Raw genomic sequence first — 15,000 nt, forward strand, 5'->3', positions numbered from 1 at the left:
CTCCCCCTGGCTCCACCTCCCGCCGGGCGGGACGCCGTTTGGTCATTGGCTGGACTAATAAAGATGGGGGCGGGTTTTTATTTTGCATAAAGAGAGGGCGGGCGCCCAGAGCTCGCGGTGTAACTGGAGACCCGGTGTCCCGCCCCTCTTCCCAGGGGGTGTGGGCGGGTCGGGGGTGGGTCCCGACCAGCCTCGCCCCGCTTTCGCCAAGGGCTTAAGGAAACAAACGGTTTTCTGTTAAGATTCATTTTAGTTCACCCTTTACACAGAATTACATATTTCTAAACGTATCTTTTCGGTTTTTTACAAGTCATTCAGGTTCCCACCATGAAATAAGTAGCGATTGGCAATACCTCCATTAAGAAAATTATTTTCCTTTCAATCTGCCTAAGGTCCGCTGTTCCCGCCGACCTTTTGTGAGGGAAAAAAATTTTTTTTGCGACATAAATGACTCTTTCACTAGACTTCATTTTTTTCTTTACTATGAATTCCCTGTCTCCCTAATTTTCCACTAGCGGAACTAGGGAAAACCGAGTTGAAGTGTGTAAAAAGCCAAGAAAGAGTGGAAAATTCTTGCGGGCTAAGCTTCCGTGAATTGCTTGTGAATGATGCAAGTGTTAAAATTGTTTCCACCAGTAATATGCCCCAGGGATACTGGGTGGACATTTTTTCAAATAAGAGAATTACTCTTTTGATTTATTTGGTTCTTTTTTCTTACAAAACTTTCCCTTCTGTTCTATGTCCAACTGAACATGGACTTACCTTTTCGGGACTTGTGAAGTAAGATGTCAGGTGGCAAATAATCGGAAAATGAAAGGAAGAACGCAGGTTCCAAGAACCTGAGTTTTAAAATAGCATCTGTGCTTTTACGTTGGATAATATTTCCACAGCTTTCAGAAAAATACTTATGGTAGCTTGTTTGCTCCAAATTGAAATTTAGGAGTGTTGTTCCTTAATTTAGACTTCGCTTTAAAATCTGAGTAGTCACCAAGGCCCTTTGATGAAATAAAGGTGGAAGAAAGGGCTGATTTCCTTTGCCAGGCTTGCGGGGCTTTATTTAAACAGAAACTAAAATTCATAGCAAGAACGATATACAGCATTCTTCCCCCCAATTCTGTCTTTATCTCCCCCCGCAAGACAAATGACACTTTCCGATTCTCCATTCCTACTTCTCCAGCGCAAAAATAAAGAGGTTTCCGAATAATTTCACCGTTAGTAAAATCCCGAGCGTTCGCTAAACGGAGAATAACGGTTCCAGGAAAGTTAAGATCAAGGGAAAAGGAAAAGTTTTCTTGATAGGTCAATGTGCTCTTTTTTCTTTGAAACATTTTCTTACATGTAATAAAGGTAGAAAATTTTACTTAATTACTACTTTTCTGGAGTTATATCAATGTGTTCATTATATTTAACTCAACTCATGTAATTTTGTAGTCTTAAAAGTAAATGGCTTGAAACATTATTTTATGCCTCCTCCATGAAATTATATTCAGAAATATTATTCCAGTGCTAACAAGGAAGTAGGGTTAAAAATACATGTTAATGCCTATGATATTCCAAGAAATTGAAATAATGCAAATCCATCTTTAAGCCAAAAAACATCATGTCAGTTGGTAATTTGTCAAAATTGTTATTTGAAATTGAACTCTAGGTAAGATAGATTAATGAAACATTAGCACTTTTAAAAACTTCATTCTTAGTCATTATAAGTGGTTAATTTTACAACCTAATGGCAAAACCTTACATGTTCAGGTTAATCAGTTTAAGAGTTAGCGCAACATATGTTGGTTCTGTTTAAATACGCTATGGGATGATGAATAAAACACCAATTTAAGAAATCTAAATGAAAAATTTTTTAATCCAAACTATCACATTGTTTTCTCATTTTTCTTTCATGAATAAGACTTTTCTAGTTCTGAAGTAATATATGCACCTGAAAAAAACTGAGAAATACTTAAAGGCATAAGGGGGGGAACAACCCAAAATGTATACATATTCTCACAATCAAGAATTAAATCTAACATTTTCCTATGTTTCTTTCCTACCTTTTCCCACATTTAAGTACTGGGATTATTCTTTTGTTTTGTTTTCTTGCAAAATTCAGGTTAGACTGTGTATTAAGACCTCACTGTTCAAAACTCAGATTTATATTGCTCTTACTTTCTGTTTGAACCATAATTTTGCAAATATTCATAGTTTCATTGCATTCATATTTTATGAAAACTTCATTTTATTATAAAGAAATACATGTTCATAAAACAACCATTTGAAACTACCAAAAAGTAGAAATAAAGTATAATGATCTGTTGACAAATAATTCTCACTGAAACTTGTTTGCATTTTCTTTAAAGCACAGTATTATCTTTTTAAAACATAGTTAATAGGACCTTTGGGTTAAAAAAAAAAAAAAAGTACACCCAAAACTAATTTTCCTTTTTGAACATATTTTTAAATGATTTGTTAAAAGTTGCCTTTTCATATTCGAACCTAGCAATGGCTGATTTGAGGGTTTTCTTTAGATTTAGCTTATCTTCTGCAACATATGTCAGCAGTTCCAATATTGTTCATACAAGCATTTTCTCTGAGTTTTACAAAAATCTTCCTTCCCTATACTTTCTATTTTTAGGACACATTTGATGATTATTCCTGTTTCAAATCCTGCAAGAATGCATAAACACAACCAACCAACACATTAAACACATTGGTCTCTTTTCAAATTGCAAATTTTTTTCCTTTAGCCCAATTATGTGTTACTAACAGCATCTGCTTCCAATCTATTTGCACGTTTAGGAATACTGATTTTTATTAATAGCACCTGAAAATACCAGCAAGCCACAAAGGACGTGTAATTAAGGATATCACCAAGCAAATATTTAGCCAAATGCTTGATTAGCCATGTTTGTGGCCTCTAACTTAAGCAAAAGTACATATCTCACCATTTCATTTACAGTCTCTAATGCTATTTACTTCTCCCCCACCTTGATATTACAGTTCCAGTAAGAAAACAAATAGCCCTGTTAATCATTAAATCATAAGCTCATAGCAATAGTCTCTATAATATATCACATTCTGTAAATTTCTAAGCCAAATTATTTCATTGTGGTGGCAGATGTCTTTGTTCCCTTTAGCTTATGCTAATATCCAGCTCTAACATATTCAAACAAATACTCAAATGATAGAAAGGAACCTTGTTACAAATATGTAACTAAATTGCTAACTGTAAGAGAGTCTAAATCTGTGTTCCATGTTATTTCATTTTATTAAGTTTATAGCTTATGGGAAATGAATAAGTTCATCAATTTTCCCAGGGTGGTTTTATAAGAAAAAGACATGGAAATTGATATGCTCCACCAAAGAGCAACAGCTTAGCGCACTAGTTTTATGGATGCAAGACTCCAAGAATTAAGTAAGAATATACAGTGGCATTTCTAAATCTCTCTGAATAAGAACTGATTGACTAATTACATGCTCACAGCTGGAAGGTGCTTGCTCCATATAAATTTTAAAAGACTTCATTTGCCTTTGTGGATAAACACCACCCATAAGAAAGGAAATTAAGAACACGGTAGGGGGTGTTTGTTTTGTTTGTTTCAGATTTCTTTTTTAAAAAAAATTTTAACAGCATGAGTTCACCATTGGACATGGAGATGATAGAGAGAGATAATGTGTATATCTATCTCTATATATATCTAGATATAAATTATTCCCATGGAAACAAGAAGTGTTTTGTGCCCAGAGTACCATAATTAAGTAATGAAAACAGCCTCTTGAAAAAATGAGTTGCTTTACTAATAACGGTTACAGTATTCAAAGATTCTATAGTCTATGGCTGTTTCTAAAATGTGGTGAAGCAGTTATGAAACACTTTAACTTTCACTTGCTATAAAAATGCAACATTTAAAATAAAAACAAAATAGTGCCAGAATACCAGCTTTTCATACACAGACAAAAATGTACCTGAAAAGAGAAAGAAACATACAGTCCATACCCAAAATGTAAAATAAATAAGATTTTTTTCTTTTAAGTTTGGGTTGTGTTGAAAATTGATTCCATTTTCTCCCTTCAAATCAGAGATACAGAGTTCAAGTGAGGTTTCAAAGTAGTATTCAGCCCTCCAATACTAAATAATCTTATTTATTTAAACTTGATTGTCAAATGAATTTTGTATAGAAAAAAAGAAAATCCAGAGACCCTGTTGGGTCAACTTCTTGGTTACAGTCTTATTTGCACATTCTCATGATGGTGAACAACATCCAGGCAAAATTATATTTCTTTTTATTTATTATTTGTGTGTGTGTCTGTGAGGAAGATTGGCCCTGATCTGACACCTGTGCCAATCTGCCTCTCTCTTGTATGTGGGACACCTCACAGCTCAGCTGATGAGGGCAGCAGGTCATGGAACACTAATCATTCAGCCACGGGGCTGGCCCCTATATTTCCTTTTAAAACTGTGAAATAGTGCTTTAACTTCTAGAGGTGGTAATGGTACAAATTTTTGAGGGAAAAAAATTCTGCTGGAAAAATAAATGTATTTCATCACTATAGTCTTTTCCCTCTCTTTTTAGTTTATCTTCTGCAACATAAGTAAAATATCAATATTATTCATAAGAATATTTGAAGGGAAATTCAAGGCAAATGAATGGTATCTTGACCAATTAAAGTGTGAAGTTGGTAGATAACTTAAGATATCTAGGGTCAGCTTGTCCTGATTTTAAAAAGAGTTCATTGATCCTTGAAAATTACCATGTATGAGCTAATGCATTTTCAAAACTGTATACATATTTTTTCCACACCCAAATAACATACGTGCATTGTAGAAAATTTGAAAAGCACACAAAGAAGGAAGCCAAATTCCCCTTCAACCAAAGAAAACCACTCCTCAGATTTTGATATGTATACTCGAAATCTTTTTTTTCTGCGTACACATTTGCATTTCAAAAAATTAAGCACTGCACATGCTGTGTGTAAACTATTGAGTTGTTTATTACACTTAATTGATCATGAAACCTTCCCACGGTCCAGGATTCTTCGACAACATTTTTTGGATTGGGTGACAGGTCTACTTGCAATGATCACAACCGGATTTATTCAACACATTCCACATCATGAGCCGTTTAAGTTGTGTCGGATTTGCTGGCATTATAAACAGCGCTGCAGTACATATGCCATTACATCTTTCTCAGCAGCTGTGACTGTTTCTGTAGGGTAAATTCCTGTGAGAGCCATTGCAACTTTTCAAAGCTTTTGGTTCCTTTTTCTTTTTCTTCCTCTTTTTTGGGTGTGTGTGTGTGTGTTTGTTTTTGTTTTTTTGTCTTCAAAATGACTGTTTGTTTTTCAATCAAGATTGACCCATAAATACTCTCTTCTTGCTTTTAAAAATCAAAACATTAAAAAGGTTAAAGTTCCCATACATCAGCTTCCTCCTTCTCAGTTTTCAGCTTTTTAATGCTTTCTCTATGCACTTATAGATAACATGTATGTACGTATAGAAAACATATCATACTGCTAGATAGTCTTAAACACTATTGTAAGAATTCAGATAGCATTCATTCTCAGTGATGATCATATATCACTTAAGAGAAAAGGCGGATAGGAGAAGGAAAGAGAGAGAAATTAAAGGCATGGTAATCACGTAAAATGAAGATAGAAGCTAAGCTAAGGAAGGCAATGACTTTCTTACTTCCTTTCCACAACCGGAGAAGGCTACTTAGAGTTAAAAAAAAAAAAAAATAGTGATCCTTTCTTGACCTAGTGCAAAGACAGCCCACAGTTTAGTCAGTCCACAGACGTGATGAGAAGGCCCCCTGGACTGCCAAGCAGAGTCATTCCTCCTCTGGGATCAAATGCCGATTAGTCTTACTGTGCAGTTATGTGTACGGGTCAGCACCGTCCAAAACAACCCTCGCAAATGTCCAAAAGATTTGTAGAAAATGAACACCAAGCCTGGACTTTTTCCGTTTTAGTCAGCTATTTTGGAACTAGGTAGAACAGAATTCCCTCAGTAAGTACCGAAGTGCTCAGAAAGCAGGAGTGACAGAGCTGAATTTTGAGTTTTCCACTCTCTCCTGGTTTCAGGGATGGCAGAGGGAGACCGGGGGCGTGGGGCTCCTAGAGAAGGGGAGGGAGGGCTGTGTTACCTTCTTAGTGAAGCAGATGGGCTGCAATTGAAGGGTTCCAGAGAGGGGCTAAGGACGTTGAAGGGCTTCTTTTAGGGCTAACAGCATCCCCTAAGCGAGGTCTCTTTGCTGGCGCTCCCTCCCGCCGCCACCCACGCATTCCCCAAGTGCGAAGCAACTGGAGGCAGACGCGTCGTGAGGATAGCACAGGATACAGCTGTGTCATCGCGCTGCCACCTCATTCTCCTTCCTCCTGACTCTTAAAGATGAGTCTCCAACTTCCTTCCTTCCATTGTGAGATTCACCATTCTCTGTCTCCCCAGTGGGGTCACTCTTTCCTAATATAAAGGAGGGGTATGGGGGGGGAGGGGGTGATAATGGAGGATTAAGAAGAGGGGCAGACGAAAAGCAAAGTAAGTAATAAGAATAATCTATAACCATTCATTTTTGTCTCCCTTCGAATTTTCTCCCAGTACACAAGTTATTAAAACTGAACTGACTTATATGCAGTGGAACTTAGAAATTGACCAATTTCGCCTTTCTAGTTTCTAAGTGTCAAACTGATGCTAAAACTCCATGAAAACAAACTTCCTGTCAGTAAAGGCACAGGCTTAAAGCGTATGGAAAATACTTTGAGGCAGACTAGACATCAAATAACTGCTACAAAACGTTCTGATACATCAAGCCTGGAAGTATCAGAAACAGATGGGCTCACTTCCTCTCAATACTTCACACAAACTCAAAAAAAAAAGAAGGAAGAGCGTGGAAAAAAAAGAAAGCTTTTCCATTTGCTCATCCTATGTTTGAAAATTTCGAGACCACCCAACCCATTCCCGTTATATGGTTTTGTTGCACTGGGGAATTAATTACTCCATTTGAGGTGCTGACAAACCATTTTGATCTTTCAAAAACGTCTGGCTCTTCTTTATGTAGACTCTTTTAGAAAGGCATCGAGTCTTTTGAAAAAATCTCATAGACTTCTAGGTTCTGGCATCAGAATTGATGCCATGTTGTCTACAAGCAAACTAAATGTTTGCACACACATCCTTCTTGAGGTCTGCCTCCATGGCACGGAAGAAAGGAGATATTTATTATCTCTTTAATTAATATGAGCAGTAGTATTCCTAATCAAAGAAATTCCTCCTCCCAAAAAAAGCTACCAGGATTTTTCCAATTTTTTTCACAATTTTATGCATTAACTAAATATTTTCCAAACCTCCACTTCTTTCGGAGCTTTAGAAAAAGCTAGGAGCTACAACTGTATCTCCACCTATGTCTATCTATTTAAAGGTTTCTAAGTGTGTCAGAGTGTATGGATTACTAATATGAAAGTGCTTGAAGTGGGACAGTAATCCCTACTTCCATGTGGAAATATGGTGAAATTCTAGACCTGGTAGATTGCATTTGTGAGAAATATTTATTCTTAAAGTTCTCACCCAATCCTTGCCTGCTTCCTCTTTAATTAGTCATTCTGTTCTCTTTTTGGTAAAATCCATCAAGAGTTAGGATCAAAGATGGAAACGCAAAACCGAAACCAGCTCCTTCCTTCTATCTTCAGTTTATTAAATCAAGAGTTAAGACCGGGTGAATTCAATTACTCCTTTGAAGAACACATCTTTGTTTTGAAAGGCAGACCCCTAAAAGCAGCATAACTCGAGCATCTGTTCATCTGAACAGCTCAGAAACATGCCCAGATTGTGCCATCTTCCAATTTTAAACACAATCTGGAGCGTAGACCCTGGAGCCAGGCTGCTTGATTTGCTGGCTCAGCCACTGGCCACCTGTGTGACCCTGGGCCAGTTTTGTAATGTTTCTGTGCTTCTATTTCCTTCATTATTACAATGAGAATAATTATAGTATCCACAACCTCATGGGATTGGGAAGAAAATTACATTAATATTTATGAAAGTCTCAGTGCCTGACACATAGCAAGCAATCAAAAGATTATTTTTTTAACTAAACGTACGAGTAATAGGTAGCGTATTTGACTAAGTAACTACAAATTCCCTTTGCCTAAGAAACAGGATATATAGGCCTCTTTAGGAGTTCTCACAAGGGCTATTTGGTCCATACATTGTTGTGAAGTTGGTGTTTCTGTGGGGGAGTGAGGGCCTGGGGCTTCCTACTCCACCGTCTTGTTGATGTCACCCACCATATTTAGGCCTCTTTAAATGCTTGCTTACTTTCTTTTTTCTTTTCTTTTTTTTTTTGGTATAAGATTAATGCCATGCCCTAACAGGCACCCAATAAATAATTTTAGAATGAATGAATGAAGAAAGAGTGGACTATGACTTCAATTTTTAAATAGTGGTTGGGGACGGAGAGGGGCAGCTTATGTGAAGAGCAGAGGCATAAGTACCTCCCTGGGCACCTGCTGGAAGTTGGGATTATCACCAAGGGCAGAAACTGAGAATTCTGAGCCCAGTGACCAAGGAAGGAGGGTCTAACGACAAAGCCAGGGGCAGCTGACAGAAGCCAAGACAGCTGTCCTACAGCGGAAGCAACTCCTAAGAGTCAGGCAAACTGTTCCTAAGCTTCGGCCTTCCCATAAATGGTATAATGTCTGCCAGCCTTGGTACCCTCTACTGCGACAACAGGGAGCATAGAGCAGAACTCAGGGTCCTGACCCCACCATCTACTGTGCGGGGCAAGTCTTGCGCCACCTCAACCTCAGTTCCTTCTTTCTAAAAGGAGAATGCTGATGCAACAGGGTCTAAAGAGCAAATGAGTAAGTCCATGAAAGTGCTCTGTAATCTACATAAAATGGAATGAAAAAGAAAGTTAAAGGCATTGTCATATCTCAATTAGAAGAGAAATTGAAGTGAGTCCTAAGGAAGACGTTCCTAAGAATGTTGATGACATCATACCAGACCAGGGTTTAAAGGGAGATTGTGGAATCTCTGTTTGGGGAGAACTTGAAGGAAAGGAGAGAAAGAAACATTTGTTGGGAGGGAGGGTGTGGAAAGGGCCGCTGGAGGTGATATATGGCCCCTGGATTCCATAATTATGTGGAACACGCAGTGCGGTGCCCCAGAAGTGCTCGTGACCGAGTAGGTGCCACCTTTCCTGTGGCGTCCAGAGGCACAAGCCAGCGGGGCCCACAGGTGTGCTGGGATGTGAAAGAATGGCATCTGGAAGAAACAGAAAAGCTGCAGATTGGGCTGGCTTCACAAGATCTTGTTTGAGGGGCAATCTTTTTTTAGAGAGAACAGCCCAACCCGGGTGCCATCTCATTTTCCAATACTACAATGAGGTTTTGTAAGGTCTGAAGCTGACACAATTTGGGGGCCCCTCTTTGAGGAGAAGATCATGAAATTACAAAAAAAGTTGAAGTGAAGCACAGAGTCTTGAAAGGGGCCCATGCAAATGAGGGGCCCTGAGGGCTGAGCGTCATTAGCTACCCGGTAAACGAGCCTTGCCTACAACCATATTGTTATCTTTTCCTTACAGATTGGGAAACCGAGGTTCAGAGAAATGAAAGAACTTGTTCCCGGCACATTCAGCTCATGAGCGGCTGAGCTGGAACCAGCTCCCGGTCATCCTCATTTGCATAATGTCACGGCTGTTCTTACAAGTAGGGCGGAGTCTCTGTTCTCACTTGTGTAAATATGGGATTGCTGGGGCCTCTACTGCCATGAGAAGTGTTTGCTCGTGACTCTGAGAGAGTAGCTAAATGCTGAACATCCTCGAGTGTGAGGGTTCCAGAAAACCTGGAGGTTCGCCAGGCCTCAGATGTGTGGAGGTTTGATTATAAGAGCCTTAAGTGAGGGCAACTGACAGCACTGATCGTATGTGAGTACTAAAAGAAACAATGTTTATGACTGTAATAAAAGACGTAAGCTCTAGTGTACAGCAGAAATCAGGAACATGGTCACAAAAGTGATCCAAGAACATCAAAGATGCCAGGGACCCAGTCCAGCACCATCTTTCTCCAAGTAAAGATGTAAACTGAGGCCTAGAGAGGGTACGTCACTTGCAAAAGGTCACACAGCTTCCAGTAGCTTAATTGGAACTAAGAATCTACTCCTGGAGTTCAACTCTTCATTGCCAACATCATCACTGGGGCTCCAATTCCTCGAAGCATTCTTTATTTACTTCCTAAACAAGGATGAGAATGCTGCTTTCAAGAGTTAAAAACAACCATGCATTTGGATTTTTACCTAATCTCAACGACAAATAAAACAGTCTCCATGTATTTTTCCATCCTATAAGATGCTTGGAAAAACCTACAATCATGATCCTTGCAAAAAGAAAGAATTTTCCACAGCTTTTTACATTTAACTACTTTATTTTATTTCCTGATGCTTTCTAGAGTTGACGAAAGAGTTAGCTCCGTCGGGGGTATTGGTGAAAAGAGAGTCCCACGCCCTTTTGCTTTGATGTTAGTGAATGTCCTTTTAATTAACTTTTAAAAGATCATTGCTTATGACAAGACTTCAGATAATCCATATCCAGTAAGCTGGCTACGTCGTTCCCAGGATTCCATAACGATAGATACAGTTTACTGGCGATGAAGGCCATTATTCCTCTCATTTCCCACCCTCCTCCTCTTTTTCCTTCCCTGGCTGCCTCCCAGGCTACTGAGAAAATTCTCAAGATGGCCCTCTAATCTGTGCTGGGCAATAGACTTTTTTGCAATGATGGAAGTGTTCTAGAGAGGCAGTGTCCAATATGGCTGCCATTAGCCACCTGCAGCTACTGAGCACTGGAAATGTGGTTATCGAGATTCAGGAACTGAATTTCAAATTTCATTTTATTTTCATTAAATTTAAATAGTCACACGTGGCTGGTGGCTATCACATTGGACAGTGTAGATGCAGAACACGTCCATCACCACAGAAAATTTTATGAGATGGTTTGGATCTAAAGGGTTTGCCCCTGAGCCAGAGCCTTGAGACTCTGGCCCACGTCTGACCCTGAGCTGAGCTTCATCGTTTGGGCTGAGCTGCAAGAGAGGCCAACAAGAGGGACTTCTGGGGCATCAGGATGAAAGAAGTTGGGGCAGAGTGGAATTGCCTCATTGGTCCCTATACAATAAAACCCTACAATATGTAACCGAGAAGGGACCTTGGAGACCCCTATCCCAGCCCCTTTTTATAGGTGAGAAAACTGAGGAGCAATGAATTAATGACTTGGCAAAAGTAAGTTAACACAACCAGTTAGTAACTGAGTCAGTCTCCTGGTTCCCAAGCCAGCCCTCTTTCCTGGTTGGGTGTGGACCAGTTCTGAGTCCTGAGCAAATCAGTCTTTCTTTCATTCCTTCAATACATACATGTTGTGTGTTTCCTCAGTGCAAGGAGTCCCGTGTGTAGGATGAAAAGGGTGGAAGATGTGAGTTGGTGCCTCCTGGTGGAGGAGGAGGCGGTGCTCACCAGCTTGTCTCAGAGGGCTATACAGAGGACTAGATGGGGCGACCAAGCATCCCGGTTTGCCCGGGACTTACCCAGTGTTACCACTGAATGTCCCACATCCCAGGAAGCCCATTGGTCCAGGGCAAATCAGGATAGTCATTCACCCTAAGACTGATGATAATATCACTGATCTTCCAGAATCAAGAAGGAGCACAGAATCAAGTCAGGAACCACACTTGTGTGGGCGGCTTATGCCTTTGCTTTATAGATTTGGGGAAAAGAAGTTTCCTGGGGTAATATTCTGGTGTTTTTTTCCTTCATCTGCATTTAATTGTTCTTCTCAAGCAGCCCTGCTTTTCAATGGACCGTGCCTCCTTGCAGAACATTACATCTTAAAACATAGCTTTAAAAGACCATAACACAATTTTAAAACAGAGATATGGGGTGATTAATCCACAATGTGGGACTCTGTTCTGCAGGCTGAGACCGGCTGTTACAAGGTGAAAGCATTTATATAGTCGTCGGTCATCTGCACCAAACCCTGCTTTAGGGGAGGTCTGGGGATTCTAATGGCCTTTTTAAGGATGTCCTGTTTCCACTTGAGTCAGTCCTAGACAGAAGCATTATTCAGGTTCCCGTTGAACACCTGGTTATAGCATCAATTTTTCAAAGCCCGAGGATGAGGGAGACAACAGAGCATATCAGAAGTCAAGGGTTAGGAGACAAGAATCAGGATTCTAGTTTTAATTTTGCCATTAACAAGGCTGTGTGACCTTGGAAAAGTCACTTGAAGTCTCCAAGCTTCAGTTTCTTTATCTGCAAAAGACAGACTCCAATGCCTGCCCCGACTGCTCTCACAAGAAGATTGTAACAAAAATGAAAGGGCTTTGAAAAGTACAAACATTACACAAGGGCACAAACATATAGTGTAGGGCCTCTGACAGGTGAAGCTGACCTTGGGAAAATGTAACTGTAAGTGGAGATGGAGCACAGTTCCTGGGCCCTGAGATGAACTTTCACTTCAATCGCCTGCCTCCCAGAAGGACGAGAAAGGAGACACGTGAAGGCAGGAAAGGAACAGCACCAACAAGCAGGAGTCCAGAGAGAATTTATCACAGGTCTTGGGAAGACAAAAAAGCCACATTGTCTCATTCTGGCATGTTCATCTGTAACAAAGACATAACTGCAAAGTGAGCCATTTAAAACAAAATACAAGAACGATGGCAAGATCCCTAAAGGCAGAAATATGCCTGAGACACGTATTCTTTGAATGCGTCTATATGTATGGAGTCTCTGGCCTCGGAATGTATGTCAAGATACTTCTTTCTTGCTGTTTCTGTTTGCATACAGGACGTCACAACAATTCGATCGTCCTCATCTGAAGCCCAAATCAAATTTCTTTTCCTAGAACATTTTTTACTGATAGTCCCTAAGTTAGTTAGCTTCTGCCATAATAATATAGCCTAACAACTAACCACCAAACCTCAGCGTCATGCACCAGTAACTGCATGTTTTTGCTCTTGAGTCTAAGGGCAGTTTTGCCGACCTTGATTGGGCTCACTCATGCACCTGCGGTCAGCCACAGGTGGGGCAGACCGATCTGTGATCTTAGCTGGGCTCCCATATATGTTTAGGGGTTAGAATAGCATCTTGCAGAATCTCTCCCATGTGTAGAGTTGACAGATAAAATATAGGACACCAAGTTTAATCAGAATTTCAGATGAACAAAACAATTTTTTGGTACAAGCATGTCCCCCAAATTTGTTAAATATGGCAACCCTACCCATGTGCCCTCTGGCAGGTGAGCCCTGGCATATTCCCAGGTCAAACACTGGAAAGAGCAGCTAAAGTGTGCACAGCTGCTTGGGGGCTGGGCTCAGAACTGGCACGTCATGGCATTCGATTGGCCAAAGCAAGTCAAAAGGCCAGCCCAGATTCAAGGACAGTAAAGTCACATGGAGAAAGACATGGATACAGAGGAGGTGAAGAATTGGGGCCATTTTAGTGTTCAATCTGCCAATGGCAAAATCACCACCAAAAGATGTCGGCACAAAACCTTACAAGAAAATGTACTCAAATGTACACTCGAAATGTGGCTTGTCCATTCTATTCAAACATAGACGAGGAGAGGCTTGATGACATGTTTGGGGGAAGACCTGGTGCTGGGCTGACTTCGTAAATCATTTCTCTTGTTCTTGTGGGCAGACCACATCTTCCCTGGGGCTCAGTTTCTTCATCTATAAAATGGTGAGTTTGCACTCAGGGCCTTGCAGCTCTGAGATTTGATATTCTCAAATATTTTAACTCGAGCAACTTGCCTTCTTCCATCATTCTCCTACAGCCAACTCTTCTAGCCTAATCGACTTTATGACTGAATTAGCAATGCTATAACTTAAAACCGCCCATTATGGTCCTCATTGACTGCTCCTGTATTCAAAGTAAATTCAATCACCAATACATATCCAATAAAAAAATGGAAATCTCCAGGCCAAGGGGACATCAGCTCCTGGCAAGGAACAAGCCTCTTGAATAAATAAATCTGCTTGGCCCAATATTTTCCCCTCTTGATTTGAAGAGAGATAGTAACCCTTTTGCTGTCATTGAATTAATTTGCTAGAAGTGGCTGTAATTTCTATATAAATCCTGAGATTGTTTCTAATTTACATGTTATATATGAATGTTTATGCATGCGGTGCCAGCCTAATGTTCTCCAGGGATCCTCCTGGAAACTGTATGAATCATGTAAACAAAATTAGACTGAAATAAAAAGAATGTATGATATTTTCTTCACTAGTACTAATTTTTTTCTAAGTTTGCTTTTCTCCGTAATGGTCCTCCTGCTGACTTTAATTATATTTATGGCACAATTATCCTGTGCTGGGCACATCCTCATGTGCTGGCTGCTCATTTGGTGTCTGCCTGGTTTTGGAGATGCCCTGAAGACAGAGAAGTGGTGTGGCTCATTCGGTATTTGTCCTCTTTGAGGTTGATGAGGAGGGAGGGGGAAAGAAGGTGTTATAGTGGCATCTGCATGGCTTTTTCTCCCTGCCCCGACCTACCTCCCTTCTTTTTTATGAGGATGAATTCAGGTCATGGGCAAAACTGAAATCAGGTCCGGGGAACTTCCTCTTTCTGTGGCCTCCCCAGAGTGCAATTTGAAGACCATTACTGCTGTTAATTAATGATTTGCCAGCTGTCTGCACGAATTTTATAGCATTTATGTATGCACATGCATTGTACTTTAGTCCATTTCACAGACTAAACCAAACACAACGAATGTGAAATACGAATTAAAGTCTCTGGTCTCTGTTTGCAGCAAGAGGCCCATTTGCTGGGTTCTGTCTGGCATAATCCCAGGGAGGCTATGCCCACCTCACAGGTTGGTGGGGATGTGGCCTTCTGAGGCTCTGCTTGACTGGGAGATCCCTTCAGGACCAGTGTCACTGAGGGAGCAGGCTGCTGCCCCTCTTCAGAAGTAATTATCAGCTCAATCATCCGGATGGCAATGTCGCAGCTCTTTTCAGAAAATTAAGCTG

This window comes from Equus caballus, chromosome 4 (genome assembly GCF_041296265.1).
Source record: "Equus caballus isolate H_3958 breed thoroughbred chromosome 4, TB-T2T, whole genome shotgun sequence".
Taxonomy (NCBI): Eukaryota; Metazoa; Chordata; class Mammalia; order Perissodactyla; family Equidae; genus Equus; species Equus caballus.